This window comes from Diceros bicornis, chromosome 21, assembly GCF_020826845.1.
Source record: "Diceros bicornis minor isolate mBicDic1 chromosome 21, mDicBic1.mat.cur, whole genome shotgun sequence".
NCBI lineage: Eukaryota > Metazoa > Chordata > Mammalia > Perissodactyla > Rhinocerotidae > Diceros > Diceros bicornis.
This window is the reverse complement of record NC_080760.1, coordinates 12,741,893-12,754,815: the sequence shown is the minus strand read 5'-3', so window position 1 is coordinate 12,754,815 and position 12,923 is coordinate 12,741,893. Positions and strand designations below refer to the sequence as shown.

General features: G+C 41.8%; 1 long non-coding RNA gene across 2 annotated transcripts in view; it reads left to right on the top strand.

The window, feature by feature from the left end:
- The window catches only part of LOC131419475 (uncharacterized), a 94,795-nt gene extending 82,598 nt beyond the window's left edge, over positions 1-12,197 (top strand). For both annotated transcript variants that reach the window (XR_009223264.1, XR_009223263.1), the window contains 2 exons: positions 11,214-11,295; positions 11,991-12,197. This is a non-coding gene — a long non-coding RNA (uncharacterized LOC131419475). The remainder of the gene's footprint in view (positions 1-11,213; positions 11,296-11,990) is intronic.
- Positions 12,198-12,923: the final 726 nt, after the last annotated feature.

Below are 12,923 nucleotides of genomic sequence, written 5' to 3'. Positions count from 1 at the left end.
AGAGGGCGGTTATGGGAACCCTCGACTTTGTAGCTAACTCGGACAGAAGTGTGGCTAGCCTAAGGACCCAATACTTGGAACTGGCATCTGAAATGAGACCAGTCTTGTGGGACTGGGCCCTTAAACCTGTGCAGTGTGAAAGGCTAACTCAGATAGTTAGTGTTGGAATTAAATTGTAGTGTAGGACACCTAACTGATGTCAGAATTGGTTGGTGGGAAGAAAAAACATCTCAAGTAGCAAGCCCATTTCCCCTTAATAGAACACTCACTCCAACCAATAAAGTAACCCTCTTCTTTGACTATTGGTTTGCTAACATGAAGAGCCCAAGTGGCCAGGTGGTCCTCTCAGCTTCCAGTTTAATGAAACTGTTTTTTTATGCCCTTGGAAGCATTCCTCCTTAGCAACAAAAACTCCTAAACCAGCAGAGCCCAAAATTGTGAGGCTAGGAAACAAAAATTTCCCCAGCAGATGGTTAGGGATAATATGAGTGGAGCCACTTCTGTTTCCATCCCTGGTTCTCAGGCTCCTGAATCCTGTCTATGGGAGGACCAGTACAATATTAGTCACTAACCTGGAGCCCTTACTGCATCCTGGAGAATATCACACCATGCCTGCAAAGGATTGGCACTCAGCTGGCACTGTAACTGAGTCTTCAGAGGCCTTTCCAGTATTCTGTCAAGCCAGCTGCTTCAGGGAGATGAGGACTGTGGTAAATCCAGTGAATTCCATGAGCATAAACCAATGACCCACTTTATGTGCTGGAATATGAATTCCTTGATCAAGAGCAATGCTGTGAGGAGTACTACGATAGCAAATAAGGCGTCCTGAAAGTTGATGGATGGTAGTTTTGGCATAAGTATTGTGGGAAGTGAAGGCAAATTCATATCTAGAGTAAGTGTCTATTCCGTGAGAACAAAGTACTGCCTTTCGTGGAAGAACACATGGAAGGGGTCCAGTGTAATCAACTTGCCATTAGAGGGCTGGCGGGTTCTGCAGGAAATGGTGCCATATCAGGGGCTCAGTGCTGGTCTCTGCTGCTGACAGGTTGCATAATCAGCAATGACGATAGCCAGATTAGCATATTGTTGGGCCCAAGACTAATTGTTGACCCACAGAACTATGAGAAATAAATGTTTTAAGATGCTAATTTTTGAGGTGGTTTGCTGTGGAACAGAAGCTAACTTAAACAGAAATTGGTACCTAGAAATGGAGTGCTGCCATCACAAAAACACAAAACAAGTGGCAGTGGTTTGGGATCAAAACAATTGGCGAAACGATTGCATGTGGTAATTTGGAAGTTAGAAAATATACCTGATAAATTGTGGATCTGGTTAAGGAAATTTTCAGGCAGAATGTTGATAACACATAGGAAGAAAGAGATGAACTAAAGAAAGAACTATTCAGTTTGCAAGCAGAAAGTAGAGGAAATATAGAGGACCCAGGACTTTCTGGATTAGAAAATAAAATTATTTTTCATTCCCATTCTCTCTAGTTTGCAAAAGATCCTTGTAAAATCTAATCAAAGGGGTGACTTTAAGTACCTTGTGAAGACCTCAGAAAGATTTGTGGTGGTTCCTAGAAGATTCTCTCAACTGGACAAGATAATTCCTAAAGATCTTAAGGACATTAACCCATAGCATCCTGATTTGCTGCCCAAAGAAGAAAGGAGACTGCATCCTAAAGAATTGTGTGTATATCCATTGTCTAATTAAATGCCTATAGCCTGATACAGAGAAAACCCACAAAGTTTTAGAGGGGGTTGTTTAAACTTGCACTAAAAGGGACCAATACAGTTCAAAGTGAAAAGATAACTTTGGGCCCTCAAATCTCTTTGAGCAGGAAGCAGAATTAGAAAAGCTGTTTATCTGTAAATAAGGGCTATTTCTTATGGTAATATGTACATGACTGGATTCCTGAATTGCTATGGACCAATGACGCCTATGTCTTTTTTTTTTTGAATGGAAATAACTGTGATGATTATCTTGTTGCCTTCTCACCATTGTTGTTGGGTATACCTGGGGAGGGAGCAAACAAACTTGTCTGTTTAGTACACAGATTTCTGGATTAAAAGGAGCCACATGCAAGAAGCTGCACCCAAGGGGCCTCATCCACAGCTCAACCAGGTGCAGTTCCTGAGATAGTGGACTCTGAGTTTGATGATAACTTTAGAGGAGACTTTTTGGAGTTTTTGGAAGAGAGTGAATTCATTTGACATGTGGGAGAAATACAAATAACTATAGTCAGTGGGTGGCTGTGGTAGCTGAAATTCTTTGTGGCTGGTCGCATAAAGAGAGAGAGTTGGTTTCTCCACTCTTGAATTGCGGCTGCGTCATGACTTGATTTGGCCAACAGAATGGGGCAGAAGGACGATGTGCAAGCTGTGAATCTAAGCTTCCAGAGCTCTTACGGCCTCTGCACTTGCCCTCTTGGAACTTGTACACTCTGTGAACAAGCCTGCCCTCTTTCTCCCGTGGAAATAAAAGTCTAGCCACCCCAGACTTGCCAGCTGTCCCAGCTGAGGCCCCAGATACAGAAATGAGCTCATCAGACACTGTGTAGGCCAGAGATATGATGTCTCAGCTGAGCCCAAACCAAATCGCCAATCCACAGAATCGTGAGCAAATAAATGATTATTTTAAGCCAGGAAGTTTTGGAGTGGTTTGTTACCTAGCAAAATCCAGTTGAAACACACCTACATTTGCAGCTTCATATATAACTCTTCTGTCTTTCTACTGAAATTGTAAAAACCTTGAGGGCAGTGACTGTATTTTGCAACTTTTGTGACTTCTACAGCCCTCAGCACAGGGCTGGGTACAGATTGATGCTGTTTGAATGCCTTTTATGTGCTTGAAACTCTTATTCCTCTGTTTGGAAATACAAAGTTTGAAAGCAAAAGAATATCAGAAGAAATCCTTAGGCTAGCTTAGGCGTATAGTAGGGTCTACTGCTCCCCTCACTCCTCCCCTTTTCTTTCCAAACAAGGGGAAGAGGTTTGGTCTTTAACCACTGGTCTTAAGCATCAGAGGGAATCAGATTTCTTCTCTATTTCACTGTTACACTCTCAATGGGTAGTGAAGAAGTATCTATTACTTAAAGAGGTAACAATTTAAAAAATAAATAGATAAAGAAAATAACCAAAAGTTTTTGGAAGCGGAGAGTGTTGGTCCCAACTCTGAATCTTTTGGCCAACGCCCATGTCCATCACTGGACCTAATAACCAAAGCAAAGGACTTAAAAGCAGGCCAGTGAGAGTCAGAACAATTGCCTGGAATCATCTCGCCTCCTTCCTGATCTCATTCTGCTCTGTTTCTCTTTTCTGCTGCGTTCTGATCTCTGGTTTCCCCTTTGCAACCTACTCTTCCCTTTAAACTTGACGTTGCCATTAAGTTTTCCTGGCTTGGACCCTCAGCAATTTACACAGATGCTGGCGTAGACTCACCCTTTGGATCTTTCCATTCACAGTTGCCTTGGATAGGATATCCTGATCTAATTTTAGCTCCTCATGGGCTGACCACCTGCTCTGGATTTCCCCCAGTGAAGAGGAACTCGGACTGCCAACAGTGTTCGTAGACAAAACGATGGGCCGTGGGGGTGGTGTGAAGAGGAAATGAGATAGAACAGGGAGCGACGAGGAAGGCCCTGTTCACACCTGTGGGCTCTGACAGGGCACTACTTTATTTACTTAGGACTCCAGGGAAATCACCTCCCTGGAAAATTCTTGAAGCTGGAATGGTATGTAACCAGAAGAGGATGCTTTCTTTTTAATCCACTTTCTAATTCTCCTTCCCAAGGACTATTCAAACTCCGAAGGAAGGGATGTCCCCTCCAGGTCTGTCTCATTTATTCTGTGAGGAGACCCTCAAGAGACACTCCAATGGTGAGCTGAGAGGTGGTGAAGGCATCCTGGGGACTGACTTCGTGTCCACCACTGTGTTTCCCGTGCTGTCGGGACTTGGAGGTAGTTGGCTCAAGTGAAGCCTGGCTAGCCGGACAAAGGGAAAGAAGTAAAATATTCTCCTAACATTTAAAAACTAGGGATGTAAGAGTTCCCTCCCGAAATTATTATGTAACACGCACAATGTATTTTCTCTTGCTGGAGTTTAGAGAGGTGGTTCCCAGGCCGTGCACCCCTTAGAGCAGCAGGTGTCTGCAGAGCTGTGCTGAGGGCTCCTGTCTCCTTGTCTACCAGTCAGCTCTGCTTCGTTCAGCTTTAAATGTAGGTGATGTGTAACAGGACCCTGTAAGAGGATTCTACTGGCCTGGAGAATCCAGTGTAAGGTTTAGATATGAGTTCACATCCTCTTCATTTTTGAAGCCTCGTGCAAGAGTTCATCATAAGAAACTTGCTCAGTAAATGCTTGTTGACTGACTGACTGAATATCTCCTCATTATAATAACAATAGAGTTACTGTAAAGGCCCTGTTATGAGTTATAATTTTGTAATAAAGTTAGACTGTTATTTGGTCCCTTTATGCTTGTTTGAAGAGTCACACATGAATCTCTAAAGTGATAGTTAACTAAAAGTGGGGGTAGGCAAAGTCAGCAAATGCCAATACTGCCTTGCTGTGTATGAGGCCTCATTAATACTTCAACATTCATCTAAAGAGAGAGAGCTATGTGTCCCCCAATCCTCTTGCCTCCCATTATGCTTTTGCTTGATTACTGCAGGTGTGCAAAAGCCTTTTCCATGTGAAGCCACATGTCTCTGCATCGGATCTTGGCATTTCGGACTGTATGTATCAAATGCATGCCAGCTCCTGCAAAACTCCCTGAGAAAACTGTAGAACACCTGCATGCTAATGGTTTTTATTGTTGGAATTCTTTACTGCACAATCAAAAACCTACAATCAGACCACAGAAAAATGCTACATGACTCCAAGTACAGAAATTGGCTGTGAACCTCACTGCTGACACTTTATTTCTTGTAATTAAACTTTTACTTTTATTTCACCTATTTTATCCCATAAACAGAAAAAGAAAATAAAACATATGGAGGGAACTGTGGGATGTTGTGGTTTATTCCATGTTTGGTATTTTAGCTGTTGCCAGTGAACCTAAAGGCCTAAAATTTGTACTCGAAGTGTATTAAAAAAAATAACTTCATTAGTTAAGAGATGTTGAAAGAGCTGGCTATATATTTAGGCTAGAATCTTCTCTATTTCCTTGTCCTGCAGAAAGTAACAGACCACAATTGCCTGTATTTTCTTTCGTCTTCGAAACCACTTCTGTTCCAAAGACCATGAACCTGAACTGAAGAAACGACTCTTTCCTGCTGGCATGAGATAATTCAGTCTCCGTGATGTCTTAATCCTGGGCCTCCCTTAATTGACTTCTAACTGTGCTGAACTGTGGCTGCTAGGAGTTGCAATGTGGATCGCAATTTATAAGGCATCGGAATCGTTTCTTGTTCTCAAATTAGTCCTGAGCTATACTTGGGAAAGATAAAAAAAAAAAAGGCTTTACCTTCCTGGCTGTCCTGCTACCTCAAGTGAGACTTTCTTACCATTTCAGAATGGATGGTTGCCTTTTAACAATTTAGTTAAGGACAGAATGGAAAAGGAATTGGGGCTGCCCATACCTCGTCCATTTTGTCTTAATGAAGTTGCCTCATGTGGCCTGTCTTGTCGAGGGGAAAAGGAGAACTCCCAATGCTTCTAGACTTTCATGAAGGGGTGGTGATCATTTTGAAACACTGTTGTGTGGGGAATCCCAGGTAGAACAAGGATCACCTCCTTTTTCTTTCCCACGAATGTCTGTGAGCTATGTTTATTAAATAAAAAGTGTTCTAGATCTAAGCAGCAAGGGAAAAAAAATGAAAGGAAGTTATTTCTTCTATGACCCCTTATGGCCATATATTTATTTCTACCTAGTTTAGATTAGTTACATTTATTCCTACCTAGTTACATTTATTCCTACCTAGTTTCTTCCTTTCCTTCTTGGGACTCCACCTTAGAAGGCCATGATAGACACACACGTGCACACCGGTGGCTACAAGCACTCGGTTAACTTGGGATAAATAAGACACAGCTACAGTCCTCAAAGAATTCACAGCTCAAAGGGGAGACAGATGCATAAATGATAGTGATGATGCAATTTAGGAAGATACATGTGAAGAGTGTTTGTGGGAGCATAGACGACGGACACCTATCACTGGGGCTGGGAGAGTAAGGGTGGTTTTCTGGAGGAGATAGCAACTGAATCAACTCTTTAGGAATGGAAGGAATTCTTTAATCAGCCAGGAAAAGAATGTTAAGAGGGGATTTCAGGCAGAGGGAATTGATGAGAAAAGCATGGGAAGGTGAAACTTAGTGGATGCAGGAATCACGAGCAGTTCTATGTCACACAGGAATGCAGACAGGTAGGTGTGTATGGGGAGTAATCAGGCCAGGAGGTGGGTAGGGGCCAGTTATGAGTGGTCTTACATGCCATGGCAATGAGCTTGGACTTCATCAAGCAGAAGATGAGGAGGCTCTTAAGCAGGGAGTGGAACTGGTCAGATTTGTGCTTTATGTATGTCATTCAGGTGGCTGGGCACAGGGGGAATTTGAGCACAGGAAAACTAAGGCTGGAGGTCAGACTGGAGGCTGATACTGTTATCCAGGACAAAGCCCTGAACTAGGGCAGTGATAACAAGATAGCGAGGGGTTAGGGTTGAGAAATAGCTAATAGGTTAAATTGGAAGGACTTAGATTGATTAAGTGCATAGAATGTGACTTGGAGGTTCATTAAGCCCACAGAATTGCCACAGAAAGTACTCTGGCTTCAAAGAGACTGGAGCCTCCATTCAAGGCCTGAAGATCGTCCACCATGCAAAGCTGATTGTATGCCTGTAACTGCAGGGCAAGGCTGGTGGGGCTGGCATTAACAAACCAGAGGAATTCTTCTAAGAATTCCGTGAAGTCTGGTCTTTCTCATTCTCAGGAACCTTGAGGCATCAGTTGGATAACTAATATGGAGAACTGAGGATGAATGGGGCTGGGAAGATCAGGTCTAGGTTTTAGCTATGAAGTCTAGGATTTCCATTTCTAAGTGTTTCCTGATCGAGAACCATGTCTTTTGTCATGGGAATGCCTTTTGGCTCCTAGAATGATTCCTCAAAGCTTTTATGAGAAAGCCAGTGCCCTGGGCTTTGCACTCAAGCTCCTTAGATGGTCTGCCCCATCTTCTTCATTCCCGTCGCCTACCACTCCACACATGCATCTTTTCTGCATGCCTTTCCATTTAATAATTCATGGACCTTTGCAAGTATTGTTCCTACTTCTGAAATTTTATCCCACAGTTTTTCACCTAAACACCTTTTACTCATCTTCGAAAAGCATCTTGTTCTTTGGAAACATTTCCCAAATCCCCACCCTGATTTATTTTTGTTTCTGTACCGAGCCTGTCCATACCCCATCCTTGCACTTGTCACACTGCTGTGTTTTCCTCTAGTTTTTCTGTCAGTCCTACTGTCACCGACTAGGTGCTTCAAGAAACTCAAAGGTGGGTTTGGAAGCAATTAACTGTTTTTCCAAGTTGTTTCTTTTCCTTTTGTGTGTTAAGGAGATGTAACCACCAGCCATCCTGAAACTGACCAAGCCTCACCACAGGAGCTATGCCCATGACCTTTGCCTTATTTTTAATGCAAAGATCTCTCCAGGAGGAGCTTAGGCCTCATTATGTGGAATCATGTTCTCCAACTGAGCCTGTGCAAGCAAGTACCCGCCTCTCCCTTTGGAATATTCATTCCCGAACCAAATAAAAGTTCCTGCTTTCCTTTGTTCGGGGACGCCATGACTTTTGAAATGATTCCTTATGGCCTCCTGTTTGCTGCAAATACACTTCACTTCTGAGACAACTTCCACTGGTGTAGAGTCTTAACTCACCAGGAGGCAGGTCGACTTGGTTTGACATCACTGCTAGATAAGGGAAAGAACCGCATTTGTGTGTATTTATTTCCAGCAGCGGCTAGCACAGTGTTTAGCAAATGGTTTTGAATGAATGTGGGTAGATCTTTCTCCTGTCCTATATCAGGCTCAGATTGCTGGGGATTTATAAGTCATAAAAATAACTTAAAACACCCCACAATAAAAACCTCTAGAAAAAATAAAATATGTGATAATGCTTTCAAAAAATTTTTAAACAATTTACCAAAGTATACTATTGTAATGAATGACATGTTTATCTACTTACTCATTTAGCTAATACTTAACTGGCAAAAACTGTGAGCAAAGCACAACTAGAACAGGTAGGGCATGTTTAGGGGACTTATCTGATTGAAGTCCAGATCTTCTTTGGAGGACTAGAAGTTCAGGTATGATATTGAGTGTTTTACTGCCCTTTGTATGTTGTGGATTGGGTGTGTAGAGCACTAGGCCTGTTGGAAGGAGATCTGAGCTCTAATTAGCTGATTGACCTTGAGTAAAAGACCTCCCTGAGCTTCAAATGGCCTCATCTGTTTATATGGTCCACACCTCCCAGGTTGTTGTGCAGTTCAGCAAAAGGATGGGAGCTAATGTGGATGTGGATATAGCTGGCACCAGGGACAGCTTCACGAGGGTGTGACCTGAGCAGTTGCACAGGGTCCTGTTTTCAGTTTAATGCTCTGCTGTCACCATCTTGAAATTCTTCATAATTACTGAACAAGGGGCCTCACATTTTTATTTTGCTCTGGGCCCCTTAACTGCAGCCAGTTCTGCCTGACACATAACAGGCACATAAAGGTGCTCTCAAAAGAGCCCAAAATTCTAAACCTGAGGTTGGAAGGGAAGCTGAGGGGCCACCTCTAATGACTGTTGGGCTTTGATGACGTCTTCATTTTGTTCCTCCACTGAAGGTGAGCTGTTGTTCGTTCTTCCCTTCCCACACCTGCTTCCTGTGGAGTATGCAGATTTTCAATTCTGCCACCCACTTTCTCTCATTTGTTTAAAAATTCCTTACTGAAATCATTCTTTTATTTTGACTATTATTTTTAGCCTCCTCTTCCCCCTCTCCCTACCAAGATAAACACATTGGCTACCCACTGTACATAAAATTAAAAACATAAATTCCTTTTTGATTCCATCAAGGTGTGAATTGCAGTTTTTTTGTGGTGTTAAAATACTTCCCAAACTGTAAATTTTTTAAAAAATAAGAGTAATTCACTGAGATACTTTGATTTTTGTTTCTACCATATAACTTTAAGATTTTAGTATCTTTGTTGATCATAAACTGACTCTGAGTTTTGCTCTGATGAAAATTACTTGTGCCAGAAAGCCACACTGGGTTGAAACAGTCTGCCACAATAATCCTTATGGATTAGAGCATACTGAAGCACAACCATGGGAAACAGAATGCTTCTTTTAAACCACTGAGCCAACAAATGAGGTCATTTGATACTGAGAGACTGTGAACGTCCACAAAGGGGCTGGTTCACTAGGAATATGAAGCTGGTGTGAGCTGACCCATCCCTTAGTTGGTGGTGGGAATACTAGGGTTTATTTTTCCGTCAATGCCCTTTTGCTTTTTTATCCTTCCAAGTTACAAGTTGTAAGATAGCAAACTAAAAGGTGGTTGAATCTCTACATGGCCAAAAATAAGTCAACTTTTGCACAGACTCTATTTCCTTTTAAATTTTCTGTCTAAACGACTTAAAAATGGCAACATGTTAGGCATTCTAAATGGGGAAGATTTCAGGTGTCATTTCTAAATGACAATTCAGAAATATTTGCTTTGCATCTCCCCAAATGCTCTGAGATGAAAAATGGAGTGAAAAGAAAAACGAGAAAACAGAACAAATTGGAATCATGCCTGGCTTGTTTACTTTAGGAAATCTCTTAACACTCATTTTAATCAATTGCAAAGAGATGGTTCATCAGATCATGGAATTTTAGAGCCTAAAGGAGCCTTAGAGATTATCTCATCTGACTCTCTCATTTCATGGGTGAGGACACTGGGACCCAGCAAGAGGAAGATGCCTTGCTAGTGTTCCACGGCTAATTAGCAGCTGGGCAGAGAACCCAAGTCTACAAATGCCCAGTCTCGTGTCTTTTCCAGTCTGGATGACTGCCTCATTTTCATACCAATTTAAAGTCTTTATATATTTCCAAATTAAAAAGGCTTATAAAAATAACTTAGTGACCTTAGGAAGAATATCTTTTTCAATCAAATGAAAGCTTTCAAATATGTTTCTGAATATTGACTGGTACTGGATATAAAGCTGTTTTGCACATAGTAGACACTCAATAAATATTTGTAGATTGATAGAACTGCTCAGAAAAAGTTAATTTACTAAAAAAACCCTAAACACATATGTCTAACATTACATAAGGAAAAATGCTTATGTCTAATATCAAAGAAAATAAGTCCCAAAAGAAATAAAATCCTAAATGCAATTTCAGATGCCCTTTCCAAAAATAAGAGGAAACTGAAGTGGTGGGATATTCACAGACTTTCCTGAGGTTGCTTATCAATAGGGTGGACCATATAATTGACTGTCTAAACTGGGTCATTTTTGAGAGTGAAGGCAGACATTAAAATACTTTTGTTGAGGCAACAAGTAAACTGGGACTTTCCAGGGCAGCTAGGACATATGGGTCAGCTTCCACATGAAATGATAAAAAGTTTACATTAACTGAGTATTTACTATGTGCTAGGCAAGGCCTTAGGGACTTCCATACTTCAGTGTCTCTATACTGGTTGAACAGGGAAAGTCTTCAGTGACATTTTATTATAAGAGGTTCACATATTATATTAAAAGTCAGAGGTGTGGGATCTCGTAGTTTTCATTTCCTACAATGAAAGGTCCAGAAGTCTTTTCTATTTATCTAGGTAGACAGCAATGAAGGCTTTCTGTGTGTTTCTCCCCCACTTTTCACCCCCCTCCCACTGCAATTTCTGCCCAAGTCCCTCTTTCTAAGACTTCTTCTATGAGTGGCAAAATTCAAATAGGAGTATTCGGTATTGAATATTTCTCTGAAAACAGCTTCCTCGTGAGGAAAGTTTCTTTGTCCTGACAAGATAGGTTGCTGCTGAATTTGCTTTTCTCACTTTTAGTTGGTTTCAAAATGGGGTTGTTGAAAGCAATGAACGGTTTAGAAAAACACTCTTGGTGCTGTGAAATAGGGACCATTTCCAAAGCTTGTTCAAAATCTGATTACATTAGCAATTTCTCAAATCCATTGTATTAGCTTTGTAATTTGCTTCTATGACCCACGGAATCTATTGACTCAGACAGCGACTTTTTTTTTTTAAGGAAGAGAAAAAGACCTGTCTCTCTTTGGAAAATACAAACTTGGGAGAACTTGAAAACAATAGATTTCTAGACCGACTGAAAGGTAAGATCCAAATCTACCCAATTTGCTTGCCATTGTTTGCAGTGCCTCTGTAGGGAACTGGGACATAAGCCTAGATAGCTCTTTTGAGCTTTAGACAGTGCTTTGAGTAATACCTGTAGGCTATGCTTCTAGCAGTTCTTTCCTTTTATACATAGAGAGAAACCTTGACATTTGAAAATAGCTAATTTGTTTATTGAACCTAGAACAAGTGCCCAGACCTTAACACCCAAGGCTTTACTTATATTTTCTCACTCCACCTTCCCAACAGTCCTGTGAAAAGGTGAACTATAATTCGCCCCAGTTTGCAGGTGAGCAAGCCATGGCTGAGAGGTGACCACACTGGGAACTGGCAGAGCTGTGATTTGCAGGCAGTTTCATCTAGTTCCACGGGCTGCACACTTGACTCTTAACTAACTACTCTGCTAGGAAATCTTTGAAGATTTTCTTGGATTTATCTTAATATTGAAAGGATTTTCTCCAAGGAAAGCCAACCACACAATTATGAGGACCAGAACATTTGCACGCTGTTATGGGTTGAATTGTGCCCTCTCCCCAAAAGATATGTTGAAGTCCTAAACCCCAATACCTCAGAATGTGACCTTATTTGGAAATAGGGTCTTTTCAGGGGTAATCAAGTTAAAATGAGGTCATTAGTGTGGTTCCTAATCCAATATGACTGGTGTTCTTATTAAAAGGGGGAATTTGGACACAGACAGAGGGAAGACAATCTGAAGAGACACAGGAAGAAGCCAGTCCTCTACAAGCCAAAGCTACAAGCACCTGCAAAGACAAGCCTGGAACAGATCCTTCCTTAGCACCTTCAGAGAGAGCATGGCCCTGCCCACTTCTTAATTTCAGATTTCTGGCCTCCAGAACTGTGAGACAATACATGTCTGTTGTTCTAAGCCACCCGGTTTGTGGTATTTTATTACAGCAGCCTTAGAAAACTAATATACACATTCTCCCATATTTCAGTGGGTAGGGACTTGCTCCTATGTAACCAGCTATATTTTCTATTCTGTTCCCCGTCTGTGGCTGGTGCAAGGAGACGGTAGAGACCAGGTCCAGGCCAGAAGTGCCTGAGATAGAGCACCAGCTAACTAAACCCATCTCCAGGCTTCAGGACTGAGGTAGACTCCTGGCTGCTCTGCCACCGACAATGGAGGGAGGAAGGAGAGGTGGCCTGTGTGGTGGCTCTGATCTCCCACCTCTCAGACGACAGTGGTTCCAAGCAGACTCCTTTTTCTCCCTCTCCTACTCCCAGTGGTTTCCAGTACTCACTCTAGTGGCATTAATTGATGGGAGAATGATCTGTCACAGCTGTTGAATAATGCACACATTGAGGATTTCTTAATAACTTGAAAGCCCTTATGGTGGGGTGAGGAGAAGGAAGAAAACACGTCCCACCTCCTGCAAAGGGGGAACAAAAGCCTTCATTCAAATCATTCACAGAAGGAACCCTAGAACTGCCAGGTGACGCCTGATCATCAATTTCTGGGGGAAGTAACCTGGTTTTATCAAGCTCACCACTACCTCTAAGTGCAACCAGAACCACAACCCTACTATTAGCTAGAAATAATAAAATGCTCAATAAACCAAAAATTATGAAAGCTCAGCCAGGAAATTCT